The sequence below is a fragment of the Uranotaenia lowii genome, chromosome 2 (assembly GCF_029784155.1).
Source record: "Uranotaenia lowii strain MFRU-FL chromosome 2, ASM2978415v1, whole genome shotgun sequence".
Taxonomy (NCBI): Eukaryota; Metazoa; Arthropoda; class Insecta; order Diptera; family Culicidae; genus Uranotaenia; species Uranotaenia lowii.
This window is the reverse complement of record NC_073692.1, coordinates 81,804,157-81,826,623: the sequence shown is the minus strand read 5'-3', so window position 1 is coordinate 81,826,623 and position 22,467 is coordinate 81,804,157. Positions and strand designations below refer to the sequence as shown.

Genomic DNA, 22,467 nt, shown 5'->3' with positions numbered 1-22,467 from the left:
GCAATTTCCTCATACTGATATTAAAAAATGCACCATTTCCAAAATCAACACTGAGATGTTGATGTTTTGATTTTGAATGAAGCAAAGTGGTGCCACGTATCCGGTCCAGAAAATCCAGGCAATTTTATATAAAAACGTGTCAAACACCGGGCATTTGATTTCAAAATTGACGACCAAATATCCGGGCAATATCCGGACACATTTTGTCAAAACTCAGAAATTACTCAACAAAAATCAAGAAAAAAATTGAAAAAAAACTATTTTTTATTAAAACTCATAGGCAGATTTCACATCGTATTTGAGGCTTTCAAAAAACGTTTCGTTATTATTTTATAAAACTAGTTCAAAAAAATTCGTTTTGGAAGCATAAATATTTAAAATTTAGCAAAAAAAAAATCATGGCAAAATCGGGACATTTTTCAATGAAATCAGGGCAACCGGGCCGGGCCAGACTGTTCATAAATTATGTATTTAATATCCGGGCAAATCCAGATGAAACCGGGTAATCTGGCAACCTTACCTTATCATCAACTGAAATTCTTTGATTTAGAAATATGGCCGGAAAGATATTTTAAATGATTTTCATTTCATCATTGATCGTCTGGTTTGTGCTTCATCGAGAAATTTTTGCCTAATCATAATTGGGAAGTATCATAAAGGTTTGAAACATGGAATACAAAATCCAAAAAGAATACCAATTAATTAAATAAAATTTCCTAGAGATCCTTATATAAGATTTTAATAATTCAAGATTTAAATTCAGGTTATATTCAGAACCACCATTCAATATCTCAAATCAAATATTAAATATATTCAAATCGAGTTTTAAGAAAAAAATTATGAATTAAGTTAAAAAAAGAGATTCAATGTTCCAATCAGAGTCATAGCAAAAATTGCACTAAATGTGACTTTTGATTTTATAATTGAAAAACAAATATAAAAAAAATGATGAGGTGTTTATGAATACGATTCTCATCAGATAAAAAAAAGTTATCAAATTGTTATAGCCAAAGGGGTATAGATAAGTGCTAGAATGATCGATTGAAAAAAAAATCTGAATAGAGATTTAATGATGAAAACACAGAATCAGTTATCACACAGTTAGGCACAATTTTCCCGTATGTTTGGATAACGTGCCGCTATTAAGCCTACTCCCAATCTGACCTGATCTTAAACAAAGTCCCTGAGTTCTCAAAATTCAGAAAAACCATGAAACTGAACTTCGGTAACTGAAGAAACAACATAAGACTTGAAAATAACAATGAATTTAATATGGAAAAAGATAAGATTAAAAAACATAGAAATATTCATAGTAAGTGAATCACATAATGATATCAGCAACCGAGCTATGAGACAGTTTGTGCGATAATTTGAGAATGATGATTTGGAAACCGTTATGTAGAATTCAGGATATTTACTACAAATGATAAAATTTTGGTAAAATCAGTTGTAAATGTTTCAATACGAATTTCAAGTCTAAGACAGAAATTGGGATGGAAATTCAAAAAAGAAACTCTGTACTGTCGATTGGCCCAATTTAAGCGACTACACCTTTTTTTAAGATTATATTTTCAAAAATAGGGAGAGAAAATGGTTTAGAATGTATAAACCAACGGAAATTTCAATAATAATGATTTAAAAGTGAAAAGTTGTAATAATACCCAGTTTTAACCCGGATACTGCCCGGGTAAAATTCTGAAATGTTTATCATAAAGTTTTTTTGTTCTCTCTTAGCACTGTGAGCCAGTTTTGCTGCTATTTTAGTGTAACCATTACTTGGAGAAAAATGTAATAATAAACTTTATTATTGTTCAAGACGTTTATATGAAATGAAAATGAGGATATATTTTTCTTTATTTTACTGATTCGGTACATAATATCCTGACTGACATGATTCGATAAAAAGAAGAAAATAAAGGTGTTTTGCCTCATATTTTTCTAAATTTTTAAATTTTTTTTTTACGAATTAGGTTTGCATCATTTTTGTCCAGATTTTGGGTTATAAATTTTGAAATTCTTTACCTAGTTTTTGATATTCTCCGCCCGCAAAATGCGGGAGCACTCCTTCACTGCCTACTCTAAGGGCCCCCTTAACTTATTTATTTTCTAGTTTTGTTTTATTTTCGTAGATTCGTAGAAATTAAAGTAGTACGTTAAAAGTAATGTTAAAACTTTTTTTCCCTTGGGGGCCCTCCTGAACCGGAGGGCCCGGGACAATTGCTCTTATTGCCTTTATTGTTAATATTAGGCACACATGCCAAATTAGGAACACCCGTCCTATTCATTAACACATTCTTTAAAAAAACATTTTCTATACCCGGTAATTAAAATAAGATTTTAAAACACATCTTAAAACGATTGAATTCTTTAATGTTATGTTATGAATTCTATTCTGAAAATGCATTCTTCGGTACACTCTTATAGAAACTCTTTATATTTCAATCATAAAAATCTTATTTCGTTACAAGCACATCTCGCTTTGGCTTTACCATTTAATCAGTGCATTTCTCCGCTTAACGATTCCCAAAAATTATTTCCACTCATTTCCGATTTCAATTTCTCCATTTGCTCATGGGCTGCAACAGTTCCCCCACAGCCAGCCAGGTCTGCCTGATTTTATCGGATGTTCTTTTCCGGTTCACTGATTGCAGTGCTTCTGAAGCACTGCAGAAATTGCAACAACGCTAAACGACATCCTCGAGTGCCACCAGCCGAGAAGCCCTGCACAATAAAGTAAGAAGGTACCGTTGCATCAAGCTTTCTACAGCTGGGTATGTTCGCATGATAGTACAAAGCCCAAGGAACGAATCTTTTCGTAAACTTGCACTTGAATCCAAAGAAACCGGGATGACTTCCGTCCAATTGAAAAAGTGTGCAGTCATGCGAAAATACCTAAGCTCGTAAAACTGAAGTGCCAAAGCGCTTGGCTTGACCTTCTTCGCTTTAGACCAGCTTGATTTGATGCAATGTACCCTTACCTAGTGTCTAGTTTAAGTGAAACCTTTCTCGCTGCGCCGTCACTCTTCATTTGCATCGGAGCAACAGTGATGATGATGAAAATAAGTCCTCATGCGGAAAATTGCCTGCTGACTCCGGTGTCTTGACGAGGCTGTCAATAAAACCATAGAGCATCAATTCAATATTCAAATCTTGTCCTTAATTTAAAACAAATTGAGTTTACCGATTGCACACGTCCCGGTTTTTTTTATCTGACTCCAGTCCAGCATTGATCTAGCAAAAAAAAAGGTATGTAGATATTTCACCTGGTCCACGTACCCACACTTGTGCTAACATTTTATAGCTGCAGCTGAGCTATTTTTACTTTTCACCAGCCCATTCAGCTAGCAATCGACACACATTGGAAACTAGTTTTCACATACGACGATGGCTTCCATCCAGTTAGTCAAAGTGTTATCATTGAGAAGGAGGCGCTTCCAAGACGTTCCAAGTTTGTCGTACTGGTTCGAAAAGAAAATCGACTCACACTCGCTTTCAAAGAGCTTCTTATTTGCCCAATGACATTGAATTCAGGATTTCTGGTGCGAAAGTATCATAGTTACAAAGTACAACAAATGTAGAACACTGCTCCTACACATTATAAAAATAGGTTTCTCGGTGAATCCAAAACAGTTAATTGAAATCACAACTTTTTAGAAAATTGAAATGTAACGATGAGGTATTCTACCCCAAAGTTCTCTAAACATTATAAATTCAATTGGTCCATTTCTCAGTCCCTTTTTTAAAAGGATTGAAAGCAATTTGCTGAAGTTTGCCATGGAGGCATGCACAAGAAAATAGTCATGCAACGATTGCATGTGTTCCGGTTTCCCTTTCGTTCTTGCCATGTGGCAGTAGACTGAGTCGATTTGGGGTCATTTTTGAATTTCTCAAATCCTGGGGTCTTAAAAGCTTCGTTTTGGTCCAAAACTCATCCATGATTTTTTGCAGAATTTTTAAGTAACGTTTACATGAGTAAATTTGAACTTTTAGGTTTGTATGGGAAAATTGAATATTTTTTTCTGAAAAATCAACATCATTTTTGTTTCTTCTGTGGAACCGAGCCTGCTAATGGTTTTTGTGCTAATTAATAAATTTCTTACAGGAAATTTTCCGCTGAACAACTTTGTCGAATATCATAACTTCGTATCTTTTTAGACAAAAAAGTTATTAGCTGTTTAACAGGTGTATGTTTTTTTGGATTGATAAACCATGAATTCAATTGACACCACTGCTGGGTGCCTAGCGAAGTATTGCAAGATCACTTTTCATGCCATACTTCGTGGGGCACAAGCAGTGGTGTCAATTGGATTCATGGTTAATCAATCCAAAAAAACATACACCTATTAAACAGCTAATAACTTTTTTGTCTGAAAAGATACGAAGTTATGATATTCGACAAAGTTGTTCAGCGGAATATTTCCTGTAAGAAATTTATTAATTAGCACAAAAACCATTAGCAGGCTCGGTTCCACAGAAGAAACAAAAATGATGTTGATTTTTCAGTACAAAATATTCAATTTTCCCATACAAACCTAAAAGTTCAAATTTACTCATGTAAACGTTACTTAAAAATTCTGCAAAAAATCATGGATGAGTTTTGGACCAAAACGAAGCTTTTAAGACCCCAGGGTTTGAGAAATTCAAAAATGACCCCAAATCGACTCAGTCTAATGTGGCAGCTACTTTTCCAGCCCTATAAATATGGTGTATACATTTGGGCTCAGAATTCGCCTGGCTTGGACTCTTTTTATATGAGGAAATTGCAATTGTCACACAACATGCCAAGAAGTGGCAATGGAATCATGGCAACAGGTGTTCAGAAAGAAATGACTTCGACAAACAACCAATCAGTCAACTTGCCTGCCGTTATTTTCATATCGCTTTCTAAGCTTTTAGTGAGGAATCTTGTGTGGAATTTCTAGAGAAAATGAACCTTTTCTTTTAACACGTTCGTCGCCACGCTCATTTTGGTTGTTTCACTTGCCGGGCCCAAAGAAAATTTCGGAGCAAGAAAGCAACCAGGGAGAACTCCACTATTTGTAACGTGTGGCTAAACTGAGCGCCTAACTTGAGTGAGAGAGCGTCACAAGCTTTTTGATGTGACGGGGCCTCCCAGGAAAAACACCCGTCACCCGAATATGGGTGACGTGGCGACGAACGTGTTAAACATTTTTAGGTACCGTAAACTGGGCTAACTATGATCACTTTTTTCATTCATTTTTAAATTTTCGTAGCACCTGAAAATTTTAAAACACTTACAGTTTCACAACTGATCTTTAATAACAAAATTTTTGGGGAAGGAAGCGCCTTTTCCTCCAATTTTATCTCATTAACTAAGTTTGAGGTAATTTCCCAAATTTCAAAATAAGTTATGAGATTTACACTTATTTCGATATACTTTGATTCAACTTCAATCTGCGAGGCTATAATTTTCAATGCTCGAAAATTTGATAATAAAAAAGTGATTTTCGTATGCTGTTTACCACGAAGTTACAAAAAAAAAATGACAAAAGACGTCATTAACCCTTCGTTTCATAAAGTAACAAATTTGCAACAATTAATGTATGGAAAAAGTGAAAAATCGTAATTTATTTTAAATTTTTTTCTTGATGTACTCATCATTTCCAACTATAAAAAATGATTTTTAAGGAAAATAAAAAAATCATGAAATGAAGGGTTAAAGAATCTCTCGTTATAAATATCATTTGTTAAATATAAAAAATCAAATTATGTTGGATAGAGGAAAGTTTTAAGTAACTTTTCAATTTTATATTCATCCTCAGCTTCTTGATATTAGTGCGAGGTAATCACAATGGAATTCATTTGATTCTATTTTTACAACTATACGTTCCAAAAACACTTCGACTTTTGAGTTAGACAGGCTTGAAATTTCTCTACAGAGAATCACCGATGTGCTCGGTTTTCGATTCTCGGTAGAGATTCTCTGAAACGCACCGCAGAGATTTTTAACCGAACCTCTGTAGAGAATCTGAAAAACAACACGACAGAGCGAACACACACTACAGTGAAAAAATGTTTTCACCACGGAGAGCGACAGCGACAGCAGCTGACTTGGCTTGTTGCGTTTACCAATACATACGAAGCTGAACCACTGGCCCGAAACATTCATCGTTTGTTGATGCTATTATTATGCACACCATCGTGTTTGTTTTTGTCTTTGCTTTTTTGTGGCTTGAACCTGTCGGTTCTGTGTTTTCACCGGGGTGCTCTACGGTGACAAATTGTCGCACGCCGGAGCTATTGAAATTAGGTGTGTGTGGCTTTCGAAACCGGGGTGCGAATAATGTGTGGAGAGAAACAAAAAATCTCACCCGGGAGATTTGCAGCTATCGCACGGGGGTGTTTTATTCTCCGTTCTCCGTCTTTCTCCGTAGAGAATGGCATCTCTGGAGTTAGATAAGTTTCTGTCTAAAGAATTGCTTTGAACTCAAAACTGATTTTAAAACTCTGATATTTTCTAACAAATAAGTGATTCGATCTGAATTATATTCTGATATGAAAATTAAAAATATCTGAATTTTCAAACTATTTTCAAATTGTCAATATTCCCTAATTTTGAAACGAATTATAATGAATAATGAAAAAAATATGAAATTAAGAATAAATATCTAAGAGCATGCTATTAGAAACTGATCCTTCATTTAAAATTTTTTTCATTGTTTCTAAAAATCATTTTTTTTTTGAAGTTCATCGCTTAGATTATATCTTGATAAATGGCCTGCCTTCGACCAGACCGAACTGAACGCCATGAGAAAATTTTTAAACTGCAGATTTTGAAATTCCTGTTATTCTTATGCGAAACCGAAAATTCTAAAATAATTCACTGGAATGCGTTCCTTGAATTATAAACAATTGATTCTGGTTTTTAAGTTTTACTGATTTTGTCTATAGTTGAAAATATTTGTACATAAAACTCGAGTGACTCGGAAAAATGCTGATGGCGTTCAGTTCGGTCTGGTCGAATCCCGACCAAATATTTACGCATGTCTGTTTTTTTTTCGAAGAACTAAGTGAATATGCTTTTTTTTATAAATCTCACAAACAAATACAAAATGACTTTTAAAATAATCACTATAGATATTGCCGCCGACCGTGACCTAGAGGATAGCGTTTAAGTCTTCTGAACCAGAGGTCATGAGATCGATTCTCGGTTACGGCATACATAGCACTCTTTCTGTGGGCTGGTGGTGTTAGCATTAGTAAGATGCTATCCATTATTTCCTTGAAAGATGTGCGCTTTAGTGTTAGGTAGAATTTAGATCTCATCAAAGAAACATGAAGTTTCACTGAGATCCTATATGTGTGTGTTCGTTTAAAAAAAAACTATACTCAAACAAAGCTGGAAAGTTAAACTTTCACGCAAAGTCAATCATTTCCTTCTGAGTGATATATTTCTAGGAATTTGAAATTTCTATTGGAACAATTTAAAAATTGTTGTATAATTTTACATATTTTAAAATTTTACATATTTGAAGCTTGATGTATCAACTTTCAATCGTAGAAAACGGTTTTGGCGTTTAAAAACAGCGAAATGTGTTAATCGATATAGCTCGAATTCTGCGCTCGTGTCTGTCGATACCATCACGTCCACCGTGGTGTAATTCGCTAACGCACCATCGTTGTACTGAAGTGGAGATTGCGAGTTCAAGTCATGTCGATGAGCCGTTTTATCTTTTTCGAGAAATTCATGATATTGACGGCTAATATTCTTCCTTTTCTTTGAGCCTCAAGTTTCTTTAAATTTTCCATCACCATGAAAATTCCATATAATGCAATTTTTCTGGAACAAATATCATTTTTTTTTATTTTGCCAACCCTTTTCGAAATTTACAAATAACCCTAAGGGGAAAATCAATGAAGTTTGCAATATTTTATGTAAATTTCGGAAAAAATCAAGTATCCGAAAGATAGATTAGAAGATCAAAAAACAAATTTTGGAAGATTGGAGTTATTTCACCTTTTGAATTCTTGATTTTATCGAATTTTCGGCCCTATTTTGTGAAACTATTTTTTTCTAATATCAATTCAGGAAAACTGGCTACATAAATAAAACTTGCCTACCATGAAAACTCGAAGAAGAGTTATTTGACATGAATAAGAAGTTGTGATCGCATTTCATACAATCATTATTTCCTCCAAGAACTTTTAAACCATTACCAGGCTTCAAAAATTTTATCATAGTCAAGAACGGCTAAACTTATTTTGGGTCACTTTTTTGAAAATAAAAAAAAATTTTTTAGGAATGTCTTACCCCATGGGTGACCAAAATTTTCAGATGGCGGGCCAAATTTTACAAATAGTTTCTGTCTGCGTGCCAAAAAAAACATGTGAGCGCTTATGTTTTTCCATTCATACTGTTAAAGTATGTTTTCAACATATTTATTTCATCAAAATTATGCAAAACGCAGTAATAAGTTGTTAAAACATTGTAGAAAATATGCATAAAAATCAGCATGGGATTGGGATTGGGAAATCTTTCAAATCTCAATGATTTACAGACATCTTCCAGTACCAATTGAACAATGTTTGATGGAAATTATCAAAACCGAATGGAAATACATTAACAACATTTTATTATTCGATGGGCCATAACTTTTATAAGATAATCAATAATTGCTATACTCATTTAAAAAAGTGATATCCAGGGTAGTTGCTTGTGATATAAAGCTATGATCATTTAGTATCCCGGCACTTCATTTCGGTGATAGTTAGGTTACTAGAGCTCGGATATGCAAAACTTTAGCAGCGTTGTGTTGGTTATGAAAAGGACTATCTTGCCTATTTTTTCACATTTTTAAGTTAACGTGTGTTTGAGATATTTACGGTACAAAAAGCCATAGTAAAAATAATTTTGCACAAATTTGCTCCTTTTACGCACTTTGCGCCTCAGAAATTCATTATTATTGACTTGAAAACTCATGAACTGTTTATTTTTTATGAATTTTTTTTTGGTCCAGATGGTTGAGAAGTATAAGGAACCACTCTAGGATGCTTACAAAATTCAAACCAAGTATCGGAGTGGAACCCTTGATCTCAACTATAGGAACTAATTTATGGTTATTGAGGACAACTGAATGCAGACCTCTTAACTATGCAGTAAATCCGTTTCCTACAGGCAAAAAGTGTTACCTGTCAAGTGGACACCCGGGAATTAACTAAAAATTAGCAGTTCCATGGAATCGGTGCAACCGGGTTTTACGAAATGTGACAGATGTGTTCTGATGGACCAAGAAATTTATGTTAAACCCGAATTTAAGAGGTCATATTTTTCGAGATGCCTACTCATGAAAAGATTCCAACCAAATTTCGATTGATTTTTACAGATGATTTTGTGTAAAATATCATGATTTTGATTAGGTTTAGCTTCTGTGGTAAAAATAATAGATCAATACATGGCTGAAAAAAGTGTGCAAAGATAAAAATTATATTTTATCATAAAGTAAGAGTATTTCTTGTCATCCACGATAAATTATTTTTTAAATATTTTTACATTAAATATCATGATAACACCTTCATTTCCTCCATAGAAAGTTTTTCGATCAAATCAAGAGTTTTTAAAATACAGAGGTTGAAACTGCCCGGATACTAAATGATCATAGCCTTAGCTCAGAGCTGTACTGAAATGTTAATAGCTTTAAATAATCGCACATGAATCACGTGAAGAATGAGACTATTTCCAAAAATCGTGTAGGTTTATCGTTAGATTAAAACTACAATAAGTGAAGATGATTCAGAACAGGAAAGTTAAAAAAAAATTGTGACAAATTAAAAAAAAAAACATTCATCAGCATATCAATTCGAATGGGATAATTGCTTAGCTCAAATTGAAAATCGTGTCAACAATACAAAAAATTCACCCTCAAATTTTTATTTTACAAATTTATCTTGAACATTTGCCTTCCTATGTAAATACTGACAAGATGATAGATATCTAAAGAAACATAAAATGAAGTAATTTAAGAGCGACAAATGAAGATATATAAAATAACTCATTCACAAAATTTGTTTCCTTTTCGATATGAAAAATCATACGCTTGAAAACTTTGCAGGATAGAAGTCTTTGAAGAAGAAGTATTTTTCTCCAAAGGTATGAAAATGATCCCATGTAGTTTTTAGGGAAAAATAAAGACTGAGATAAATTCATTCACTCATCTGCGATTTAGCTTCTGTAAACTTTCAAAAGTGCTGATGAAAAATATTTCTAGTCTTTTGAAATAGCTTTATTAGTATCACATTCGGAAATACTTTTAAAAATTTGTGCGATTTTTTTTCAAAAATTGAAATTATCCGGGTTTCGGCTGAAATTCCCAGTTTTTTTTTCGGTTTCCTTGTACAGGAATGATATTCTTAACTTTTCCCCTAAATTCCCGGTTTTCCTGGTTCGTCAACAAATCATGTTTATAAAAAGCAGGATTCTTCCTCATCCAATTATTTTGTATGAATCCAATCCAGACCAACCTGATGATATTTTTTCTTTATCTGGCTGTCGCAGCATATTTCACAGTGTTCCATTTGTAATTGTCCTGACAATAAACTTACATTATCGGAAAATTGTGTTCTAAATGCATAGGAAAGCACACAAGGCTTTTCAATATATTGATATCTGTTCTCAAACTCCAATATCATATCTGAAACTCAGCGTGTTTTGGCATTTTGATGATGTTTCGTATTTATTTCAAGCTATTGAATAAATGTATACGTTGAAAAGTTCTCATTTTCAAGTCCAATGAAGCGATTTTTTACTGCCTCCAAAGCTATTCGTTATTTGATTAAAATTCTAAAAAGCGAAAATTTGAAATTAATTCGTGAATTTTTTATTTCCAATTTACAAGAAGTTCACCAAACTTATGATTTTGCTCTGTTTTATTAATATAATTCTTTTTTCATAACATTGAAGCTTATCGAAGCTCCGCGGGCCACAAATTGACGTTCGCAGGCCAAATGTGGCCCGCGAACCACGATTTGGCCACCCATGTCTTAACTGAAACATTCATATAACATGAATTAAAATATTAAGGTTACTAACGAGATGTTAATTGTACTGACTTATGACAACTTGGGCAATGAATGGAGAGATTTTAACCAGTAGTAGTATTCAATGAAATAAAGCTTTGTTGTTTATCTTCAAATTTCAACGTTAGATGATCAAAATTTGAAGTCTAGTCTAATATCGGTTACATTATAAAACAGACTTTAGAACGGATAAGCTCAACTGCGAGAAAATTGGTAAGTCTGTCATACTTTTAATTTTTTGGGCGATTAGAAGTAAAGAATTCCTGTATTAAAATATATGAGGCTATATACGGACGCCAGTATAAGTGACAAATTGGCTTCAACCATAACCTCGAAAAGGGATTTGTCCATCCCAGTGATGCCAGGTAGTTATCAGTATGTGCTTTAATTTTTCGATTATAAACAACCTGATTTCATTTCAATTATAATCAATTAGCATTAACCCTTAACTAGCCCAATAATCGTTTTTTTTTTTCAAAGTTTTACTAACAGTTTAATGAAAACGAGAGTGAAAATGATATTTACAAAATCCAAAAACAATATGCTGTACACAGGATCGTGAATGTATTTAAGATTTTTACATCTACATCTGTAGCGAATATAACATGTGGCATCACAAAATGAAGATATTTAAGCATAGGCTCTGTCGAGAAGGAACTTTGTTCAATCGGCATGAAACAAGACAAATTGAGTATCATAGCAACGAACTATTTTTCATGAAGAATAGTTGAAAAAGTCTGAATTTCCAATGTTAAAAATATAACAATATGTTTGAAAAACTCATTTTACTAGTTCTGCTAAACGTGTGTTTTATGTGTTTGATGAAAGTGAAGATTGAATTGATTATTTGAAAACCATTTCTAATTCTAGATGTTTCTAAAGGTCTCGAATTATCTATCTAGTATTCACAATTTGTTCAAAATTTTATCACTTCACAAAATAGGGAAAAGGAATTAAATCACCTAGTAAATTCTAAACACATCTTCGGTTTGTTGATTGTGCCATTCCGTCATGTTTGTGTCTAGCGATATTTGCCCTGCCAGATCCCAAACAAAGTTTAAAACGTGACGAAAGATTCCGTTAAGATTCAACAAATCCTTCCCTTTCGCAAAAGCTTTCGTATGGCTTGGGAAATCAGTTCAGTTCAGTAGCACAACGTTTTCCCACAACCATTTGTGTGCAAACTTTGTGTTTTGGTTCCATTCCTGGCAGAGCCATAAATCACCCAGGTTACAGCTCAGTTCTTCTTTTGAATCGACCCGCATGTTCCACTTCGTAACACCATCAAACAGGGTGAAAAATTTACAAGTTTTCCAATCATGCGATGCGATTTATGGGTTAAATATTGAACACTTACTGACATGTTGATTTTTGTTTTTATTGGACCATAAGCTGGGTTAAGTCAACCAACATTTGAACTGGTTGAAAGGGAATTTGTAACAACTCATATGCTTTATAAATTGTGGGAATATTTTTTTACGATTTTTAATTTTTACAAATACAATATTTAATTCATTTAGCAGATTTAATAAATTTATTTTCTTTTCTTTTCTTGCAGATTTGGAACGTCCTTGTGAAAACATAAAGTGAACTCAGAGAGTGACCAAAAGAAAAAAAGGAAACGTTAGCTTCCTAGGGCAGAAGCTGAACCATAATGTCGGGCAACTTTTTTGTCCACAATCAGGTCAAACGTAAACCGACGAGAGCCGGAGATTTGAACCTTCCTGTTTGAAGAAGGCAAGCAGGAGTTCAAGGTGGTGACACCCCGAGAGAAGTGGTGGGTGTAAATTATTAGACGGTAAGTGGCGGGTAATAAATCGTTCACTTTGTGAACCGGTAATTGCATTTTTTTGGGGTTGTTGAGCCTTCTGGCTAGCTGCTGTTTGCTTGACGATTTCGGTTGGAACGTTCCTTCAAATTTGGTGAGCAAAAACATTTACAATTGAATTGATCATGAACGCCATAGTCACCTGTTTGTTAGCAGATTTGATCCATTTTTAAAGCAAAATAATATCAAATCTATATTAATAAAAACATATTTCTGCCTGATCTCTAGATACTCGGAACCGATGAGCCTAGTTGCGTGAAGCTTGGCAGATAGGGGCTTTCAAGACCGGGAAAGATTGTTATGATGGTTAACATGATCAAGCAATGAAAAGCAAGTTCGGCGTGGGCCTCCTTCCGGTTGGGCGAAAGGAAGGGCAGCTTGGGTACCCATTCATTTTTTTGTTATCTCGATAACTCTTCAAGCAGATGGAACGTTATTTTATATGGGAGGGTATTTGGTTAGGAGAAATGTTTCTTTAATTATTTCAGTCCCCTTGCCTTGCCCCGTCTTGCAGTGTGGTGACTTAAAGAAAGGAAGGGCACTCATGAACTATAGCAAATGAATTCAAATTTGACATGAGAGGTTTTTTGGGATCGAGAAACTTAGATATTATTCTTCGAGACCCTCCTATAAAGGGTAAGAAGCGCTTCAATGCAAGTTTTTTGGCATTAATCGAGAACTTACGAAGCAAAAGGAAACATATGCTACAATAAATATTATTTACGTGCGTATGAATTTCTTTGCATGATGATACAAGACCTTAAGTTATTTCAGTGAAAAGGCAGGCTCTTTCAAGTCCATTCAAATAGTTGAAGGTGGGGCGTGGAGCTCTTTCAACACACCTCCTGCAACGCTAAGATGTCGAATGCAATGCAGAAATTTGGTAAAGGAAAGTAAGTGCTAAGATCTCTTTTTTTTAATTGGATAAGTTCCAATACAACAAATTCTCTTATAATGTTAAAACTCGCTGTAAGCCAAATTTCAAAGAAAACCACTTAAAAGTGATTCGTTGGTGTAAAAATTGGGAGTTAGGAGGTTATCTTTCCAAGAAATGGAATTTGTCTTCAACATAAAAAATCTAATCATTAATTCAAATAGTTCTCCAAACTTTTTTATAGTAAAAGAAGTCTTTTAATCCAGTCTTCTATTAAATAAAGTCTGGACAGTGTATCAAAACCAAACTTTATGAAAAATACTAAAAAATGATTCTAGTTGGTTATATGTCACTAGTCTACAGTAAGTATTTAAGATTGCTCAAATTTATCCGGGTTTGCCCGGGTTTTCAATGAAATTTTCAAGACAAGTCCAGACCGGCCCGGATGCCCGGTTATTGGAGAAAAATGCCTGTTTTTATTCACAATATTTGGAAAATTATACAAAAAGCACAAACTCAGAAAATTTTACAAATCAATTGCCTAGTATATGACCAGTTTCTAAAATAAAGACCCTTCCACGTATTCCCGGCCTTGGCCTCTTAACCCTTTATTGCATGCACGCCTTTTTTCAATGAGTAAAGTATTTATTTATTCAATGAAATAGTATAACTTTTTTGTTTGAATAATTGACGTGATTGAATCCGAGGCCATCAATTTTGATCAAAGTTCAAAAGAATTGTGTTAGGGATTAACATCACATTCACGATGTCCAAAACTGATGCTCTCCTTTTGAACTGTCAATAATGGCGCCGGCCTCATCCTAGTAGTCGAGTGATAGTTTGGAAATGGTAGAAAAGGATGAAAGATCAATATCGCGCTTTAGGACTGAGGTCACTTCTGCATCCGAGCAAAGAATTTTATTTGAGGAATGGGAGAAAGAATAAGATTAGAAGACACTTTTAACTTGTGTGAAGGTTTAACCAAATCCTGCATTGAGTGTAAAACAGTAAGAAACAGAATCAAACAGTAAATATACCTCATGTAGGTATCATAGAATTATCTTTACTTCTAGAGCACTTAAAAACTTCTCGAAGTAGAGATTTCAACTCTATTAACCATGCCCTTCACTTTTCTCTTATATTACATTTCTGTTCTGTAAATCTGTTCAGTTCAACTTTTTGTTTAATATAAAGATCACCAATTTATTCTCATTGAATTGACAAACAAAATAAATGAGCATTTCCAGCTAGAAAGTAACGGGGAGGACCAACAAGAAAAGTGTTCCGAAGGTTCACTCAATGAATTTTCGTCAGATCGGAAAGACCAACAAGAAAGTGTTCTGGAAGTTCACACTATGAATTTTCGTTGGATCGGGAGGACCAACTTTCTACAGCTTGAATAGTTCACTACAAAAGGTTGATATGGAAATACTAGCAAATTCTATCTGGAATAACTCGAGTTTCTCAGTTAGCAAAACAAATTTGCGTTCTGAGTAGTCAGTTTGGTTGCCAAATGAAATGAATTTGAAATTCTCAGACACTAACGGTCATTCGTATGTTTTTCTACTTGATGTGAATTAACTCGCGATAAAGATATTCGAAGTTGAAGCATTGCGAATAAAGCTCAACGAGATAAAAGTGGTCTGCAATGATTGCAATTCGATTTTTTGAGAAGTAAGTAAAGTCGATTGCGATTTATTTGACTCTCAATCCATAAATTTCTTAAATAGATCTTTTCAAGAGGATTGAATACAATTGAATTGTGATCGTTAACGTTTTTCACGATCACTCCCATCTGTACCGTTGAGCCGTCAACACGTACGCCGGAGCATCGTATCGTTGCTGTGTACCTGCAGGAACGTTTTTACATTATTTAATTTTTCCTTACCTGTTTTTCAATCAGCACTTTTCAGTGCTAAAATTATTTTTATTTTCTTTTATTCATATTTTTCTCTTTCCTTTCCAGCATGGGGAAGTCATCGGCCGCTTCAAGAGCCGGTAGAAAGCGAATTGCCGAAACTAATTCAGGTCCATCGCCCAAAAAAGTTGATATTTCCAATTCATTCGATGTCCTTCATAACATCGGTGATGAGGAAATATTCATATTTAATTCTGATTAGAGTACTAAGAAACCTTCTTCTTCTTCTTATACTCTTAAAAACGAAAAGGTTCCACCAATTACGGTCACGATTCCTGACTTCAATGCCTTTCGGAAAGAAATCGTCACTTCCGTCAAGGATGTGAAGATTTCTTTTCAGATCGGTCGAAGGAGAACCGCTCGTATTTTGGCGGAATCTTTTAATGATTTTCAAAAAATTTTAAATTATTTGAATAATAAAAAACATCAATTTTTTACTTACGACACTAGAAGTGATCGTCCTTTTAAAGTTGTACTTCGTGGTCTCACCGGCGATCAGACACCGGATGAGATAACAACTGAATTAAATTCTTTGTTAGGTTTTTCTCCGATTCAAGTAATTCAAATGAGGAAAAGAACCAACACGAATAATATCAGTAGTGTTGGTTTTGCTCCTGAGCTTTATTTGATCCATTTTTAAAAGGATCAAGTTAATAATTTGCAAATTCTTGAAAAGGCTCGTCGTATGTTTCATTGTCGAATCAAATTCGAACCTTTTCGAAAATCTTCAACCAATTTTCTACAAAATATTACGCAATGTCGTCGTTGTCAAGCTTTTTGTCACGGCACTAAAAATTGTAGAATGAATGCCAGATGCATGCTTTGCGGCTCATTCGATCATGAAAAATCTAAATGCCTTTTTGGTGGCGATAAGCCACAAACAGAATTTTTCAAGTGTGCAAATTGCGCAGGTAATCATTCCTCGAACTCTCTAGACTGCCCCATCAGGGCAAAAATTATTGCTTCTAGGAAAAATCCCAAAGTTTCCAGAAAAGTTTCTTCTCCTCCTTCCTCTTTTTCATCTTCACACGTCGGGCCGGCAAACAACCTGCCTGTTCGCGTTCAGCCTCGGTCTACATTGGAATCACGGCTGGGTAATACCCGAAATGATTTTAATATTACCTGTGCTGATTCTGCGCCATAGACTCGTTGTTTATCGTTCTCAGAGGTGGTTCAAAGTGGGTTGCCCTCTCCAGGCATAACTAATAAAAATGGGAAAAAACCAAGTCTCAACGTTCATGCGAAGGCTTGGGAAAATCCCCGAAATTCAAATACTTGTTCTTTTCCTTCATTTTCTGATCCTAACAATTTTGTTGATTTGGGTGAGATTACTGAGGAAAAATTTAAATTTTTGCATCAAAATTTAATGGAAATGATGCAACTTATGTTGAAAGCAAATTCAATGTTTGAAGCTTTCCAAACTTCTTTTAATTATGCTGACAAAATTATTATGACTTTACGATTCCCTCATGGATCCAAATAGATGTTTAAATATTATGAATTGGAATGCTAGATCTTTGCTGGCTAACCAAGATGAATTCTTTTTATTTTTGAAAACTCAAAACATACATATTGCTGCCATCACTGAAACTTTTTTAAAGCCAGACAATAACTTGAAAAGCAATGCTTTCTTTAAAATTTTGCGAAATGATCGACTTGATCGACAAGGTGGGGGTGTAGCTATTGTCATCAATAGTCGTCTCAAATTTAGACTTCTTCCTTCTTTCAATACAAAAGTCTTAGAAACAATTGGAATTGAATTTGAAACGTCTATTGGGAAAATTATATTTATTGCCGCATATTTGCCTTTTCAATGCAGCGGTGAACAGAAAAATTTTTTGAAGGGAGATTTACAAAAACTCACCAGAAATAAATCTAAATTTTTTATTATTGGTGACTTTAATGCAAAACACCGATCTTGGAATAATATTTCATCAAATTCAAATGGGAATAAAGCTTAGTTCTTTTAGAAATGGGACAGTTACGAATGCGTGTATCTCAAAAACCTTTCGTTTGATCTAAATACTTTCTATGAAAGAAATGAAGGTAATCTTATGATAATTCATGAAAAAATTTGAAAAAAATTATTTATCTTTTTTTTGTAAGAATAAATTCTACATTATTCTTGGAACCTTCCTTCGGCCAGCGCACACATTTTTCAGTCACGATAATGATCAGTTTTTTCAAACTAATACTTCGTCTAATCTGTATTTTAGGTGATTACATCCCCCTCCTTCAATTTCTGATACTTTTTGGACCAATACTTCTCTTTAAAAAGAAACTGAGGCCATTTTAGTGGATACAGCTGTTTCGAAATCAACAAATTTGATTATTTTTGAGCCACTTTTTGAGCGTTTTTAATGGAATTTCTGCTGGCTAAATCTGGCAATAACGAAGTAAAACCATGGGGAGAATGAACTTAAAGTATAATCGGTTAGAATAGATCGTAGGTTGCGAAGGGTACATAAAAGATTACTCTTTTTAGGCCTTTGAAAAGAGTGAAAATCATAGTTTTCGTTTTGAAAATTGCGGTTTTTTTTCCACAGGAGCAGAATTTTGGCAAATCGTTATATTTTATACAAAATATCCAGCAAATACATACTTTAATATACTTGGGACCTTGCCACGAGCAGACGTGGTAAAGGATTCAAACGTTGGAGTTTGTTTAAAATAGGGTATTTCATAAGTTTTGTCGTTCATCAGAAATCATCTGTCCCATAGCCTCGGAACCAAATATACAGCTTACGAGCTGCGGATCTAGCTAAATTTTTTCGTTTGAGGTTAGGTTTGAATAACTCATTAAGAGGCAACACTTCCAGCTTATCGGAGAAATTTTTTTTTTGGAAATTTCAGCGATCTACCCTTAGTTTTTCGCTTATTGAAAATTAAAAATGCTGGTATGAGACTTGACTTCCCTGATGACCCTTAGCCGAAGTTGCCGATCAAACGCTTCTTTCCAATGGTTGATTTGAACTTTGTGGACATTTTTGACAGTGTTTCCATACTTTTCCACTACTCACACACAGTAGTTCTTTGAATAATCAACGGTTTTGTCGGCTATCAATTAGATAATGATGGATTTTAAATGAAAGTGTGCAAAATTATTTTTTCCTTTTTCTCTTGCATCGTAAATATCTCAAAAACGCGTGCATTTTAAATTTTGAAAAAAATAGGTCGGATAGTACTTTTTACAGGCAACAAAATGCTGTCAAAATTTTGAATGTCCGATTACTAGTAAACGAGCTATTAGCAAAAGAAAGTGTCCCATTTCTAAAAGAACTAAGCTTTATTTTATTTAATGACTGCTCTGCAGGTTATTACACTGTTGAATATCCTAATGGGCATACTTGTTTTTCTTCGATTAGAAATCCTTCCACAATTGATTTGGTTCTAACGGATTTAGGCGAGCATTGTAGTCAATTAGATACTCATGCGGACCTCGATTCAGACCACCTTCCAGTAACTTTTTCTTTATCACAAAGTCCCATTGAAAACCCTTTAAAATCAACTTTTAACTTTCAAAAAGCTGACTGGGAGCGATATAGGAATTTTATTGAACGTAATTTGGATGTAAACGTTCCACTTAATTCAATAGAAGATATTAATTTGGTTGTAGAAAATTTGACAACTTCAATAGTCAATGCTAAAGCCGCTTCAATACCCAAAGTTAAACATAAATTTAATCAACCTTTAATTGATGATGATCTTCAGTTTTTGATACGACTGAAAAACATTCGTCGACGCCAATATCACCGTACTAGGGATCTTTATTTGAAATTTATTTATTGCTACCTTCAAAAAGAGATCAAACGTCGTTTTAATTTCATTCGTAATGAAAATTTTGCCAAAGCAGTAAAGGACATAAAACCCTACTCAAAGCCATTTTGGAAATTAACTAAAATTCTGAAAAAGCCCCAGAAGCAAATTCCTACTTTGAAAGACGGGGATAAACTTCTTTTAACTAATGCAGAAAAAGCTCAAAAATTGGCCCAACAATTTGAGTCTGCTCATGATTTTAATTTAAACGTTGTTAGTCCAATTGATGCTCAAATTTCCCTTGAATTTGATGATATTCTTTCTAAACAAAATGTATTTGAAAGTTCTTTTGAGACAAATATTGATGAACTTAAATTGATTTTCAAGAAATTTAAAAATATGAAAGCCCCGAGGGAAGATGGAATTTTCTATATTCTTATTAAAAAGTTGCCTGAAAGCACTTTAAATTTTTTAGTTCAAATCTTCAACAAATGTTTTCAATTGGCTCATTTTCCCAATAAATGGAAAAATGCCAAAGTAACTCCAATTTTGAAACCTGGAAAAAGTGCTTCAGAGCCTTCAAGTTATCGACCAATTAGTTTGCTTCCTTCTTTAAGTAAACTATTTGAGAGAGTTATTTTGAATAGAATGATGATTCACATTAATCAGAATTCTATTTTCCCTGATGAACAATTTTTTTTTCGTCATGGACATTCTACTACACATCAACTTTTGAGTGTAACTAATATGATTAACGCTAACAAATCTGAAGGTTGTTCAACTGGTGTTGCTCTTCCTGATATTGAAAAAGCTTTCGACAGTGTTTGGCACAAAGGTTTAGTAGTTAAATTTGCTCGATTTTATTTTCCTGTATATCTCACCAAAATTATACAAAATTATTTGACTAGCCGAACCTTACAAGTAAGCTATCAAAATTCATGTTCTGAAAGCTTTAGCCCATTAGAGCTGGTGTCCCTCAGGGTAGTATACTTGGGCCAATTTTATACAATATTTTTACTTCTGATCTTCCTGATGTACCAGAAGGAAAGGGTAGAAGATTATTTGCTGATGATACTTTGCTTTCAGCCAAAGGTCGAAATTTACGGGTGGTACGCAGTAGATTGCAACAAAATTTAAATTCCTTTTTGAATTACTTGAAAATGTGGAAAATTTCTCCTAACGCTTCCAAAACTCAACTTATTTTATTTCCCCATAAGCCAAGAGCTAAATTTTTAAAAGCTAATGAAAATCATTCCATAACTTTTAATGGGGTTTCATTAGAATGGTCTGATCACGTGAAGTACTTGGGACTTACACTTGATCGGAATCTTTCTTTTAAAAATCACATTGAAGATATTCAATCTAAATGTAATAAATACACTAAATCTCTTTATTCTCTCATCAACAGGAAATCCAAGTCGTGTCGGCGAAATAAGATTCTTATCTACAAACAGGTTTTCCGACCAGCGATAATGTATGCAGTTCCGATTTGGTCTAGCTGCTGCGCGACGAGGAAGAAAGCCATCCAGAGGATTCAGAACAAGGTTCTGAAAATGATTTTGCGGCTTCCACCTTGGCACAGCACCGAAGATCTTCATCGGATTGTGGGCATTGAATCTATCGAAGAGATGGCCAACAACATCATCTCCAACTTCAGAGGCAAATCGATGCAGTCTTCCATCGCAGAGATTCGTTCTCTTTATAATTAGTTTTATTTTAGTATAGTGTTTAGTTTTAAGTTTAAAATTTTTTTGCCATTACAGGATGTTCTCCTACATTAAATACTTGATTGCGCTCAGCAAACTTAAATCTTATAAATAAATTTTTATTATCTAGTTAACTATAGGGCTCTGAACAGTTCATTATTGAGCTGAACACCTAATTTAATGTAATAATGTAATATAAATGTAATGATGAATTGATACAAATAAAGACATATTAAAAAAAAATAAAAAAAAAACGTTTTTCACGACAAAACAGCTATTTACAAACACCTTCGTTTGCTCATAGTTTTAAACTTAAATAGTAAATAATTTGCTAACAGTTCCTCGAATTTTTCACGCACAATGCTTGGTTTCTTTACTTTTCTCTTTTGGTTAGGCGATGAGGTCATAATCCTTTAGATATGATGTCCGTTTTCGTGACGCGAGATCATTTCACGAATATCAATTTGCACCTCTATAGTATTACCGTAGGACATAATTCTACGTCAAAAAGAAGATGATGCAATAGACTGAGTCGATTTGGGGTCATTTCTGAATTTCTCAAACCCTGGAATCTTAGAAGCTTCGTCTTGGTCCAAAACTCATCCATGATTTTTTGTAGAATTTTTAAGTTACGTTTACATGAGTAAATTTGAACTTTTAGGTTTGTATGGGAAAATTGATTATTTTGTACTGAAAAATCAACATCGTTTTTGTTTCTTCTGTGGAACCGAGCCAGCTGACAGTTTTTGTGCCAATTTATAAAATTCCTAAGGGAAATTTTTCGCTGAACAACTTTGTCGAAGACTGTAAGTACGTATCTAATTAGATAACAAAGTTTTTAGCTGTTTAACAGAGGTATGTCTTTTCACATTCATAAACAATAAATTCAATTGATATCACTGCTGGAGACTCGCGAAGTATTGCATGAAAAGTAGCCATGCAATTCCTGGCTAGGCTCTGTTAAACAGCTAATTACTTTTTTGCCTAATAAGATACGAAGTTACGGTCTTCAAAAAAGTTGTTCAGCGGAAAATCTCCTTAAGGAATTTTAAAAATTGGCATAAAAACTTGTGCTGTCTCTGATATTCTCCGTTTGCCGTTTCTCTCTAGACTGACTCTTGCTCTCGCCTATGCTCAATATTCATACTGTTACATACTCTTGGAACACTTATCTCATTGTGTGAGTTTATCTTATTATTCAGGATGCCACATCCTCCCTTTGCACAAAAACCAGTCACTCGTATCTACCCTTTTGTTCAGCATTTTTTCTACTTCTAAATTTGGATTGTTTTTGTTACCATTCTCAACAACATTACAATCTGTTTTCTTCTCGTTTTCTCAATATGTTTAT

The 22,467-nt window shown here is 34.0% G+C and overlaps 1 protein-coding gene across 1 annotated transcript in view; it reads left to right on the top strand.

Moving 5' to 3' along the window:
- Positions 1-22,467, top strand: part of LOC129746497 (uncharacterized) — a 131,444-nt gene that overhangs the window by 27,440 nt on the left and 81,537 nt on the right. Inside the window, exon 2 of the mRNA XM_055740167.1 lies at positions 12,593-12,832. The gene's annotated coding sequence lies outside the window, so the exon portion shown is untranslated. The remainder of the gene's footprint in view (positions 1-12,592; positions 12,833-22,467) is intronic.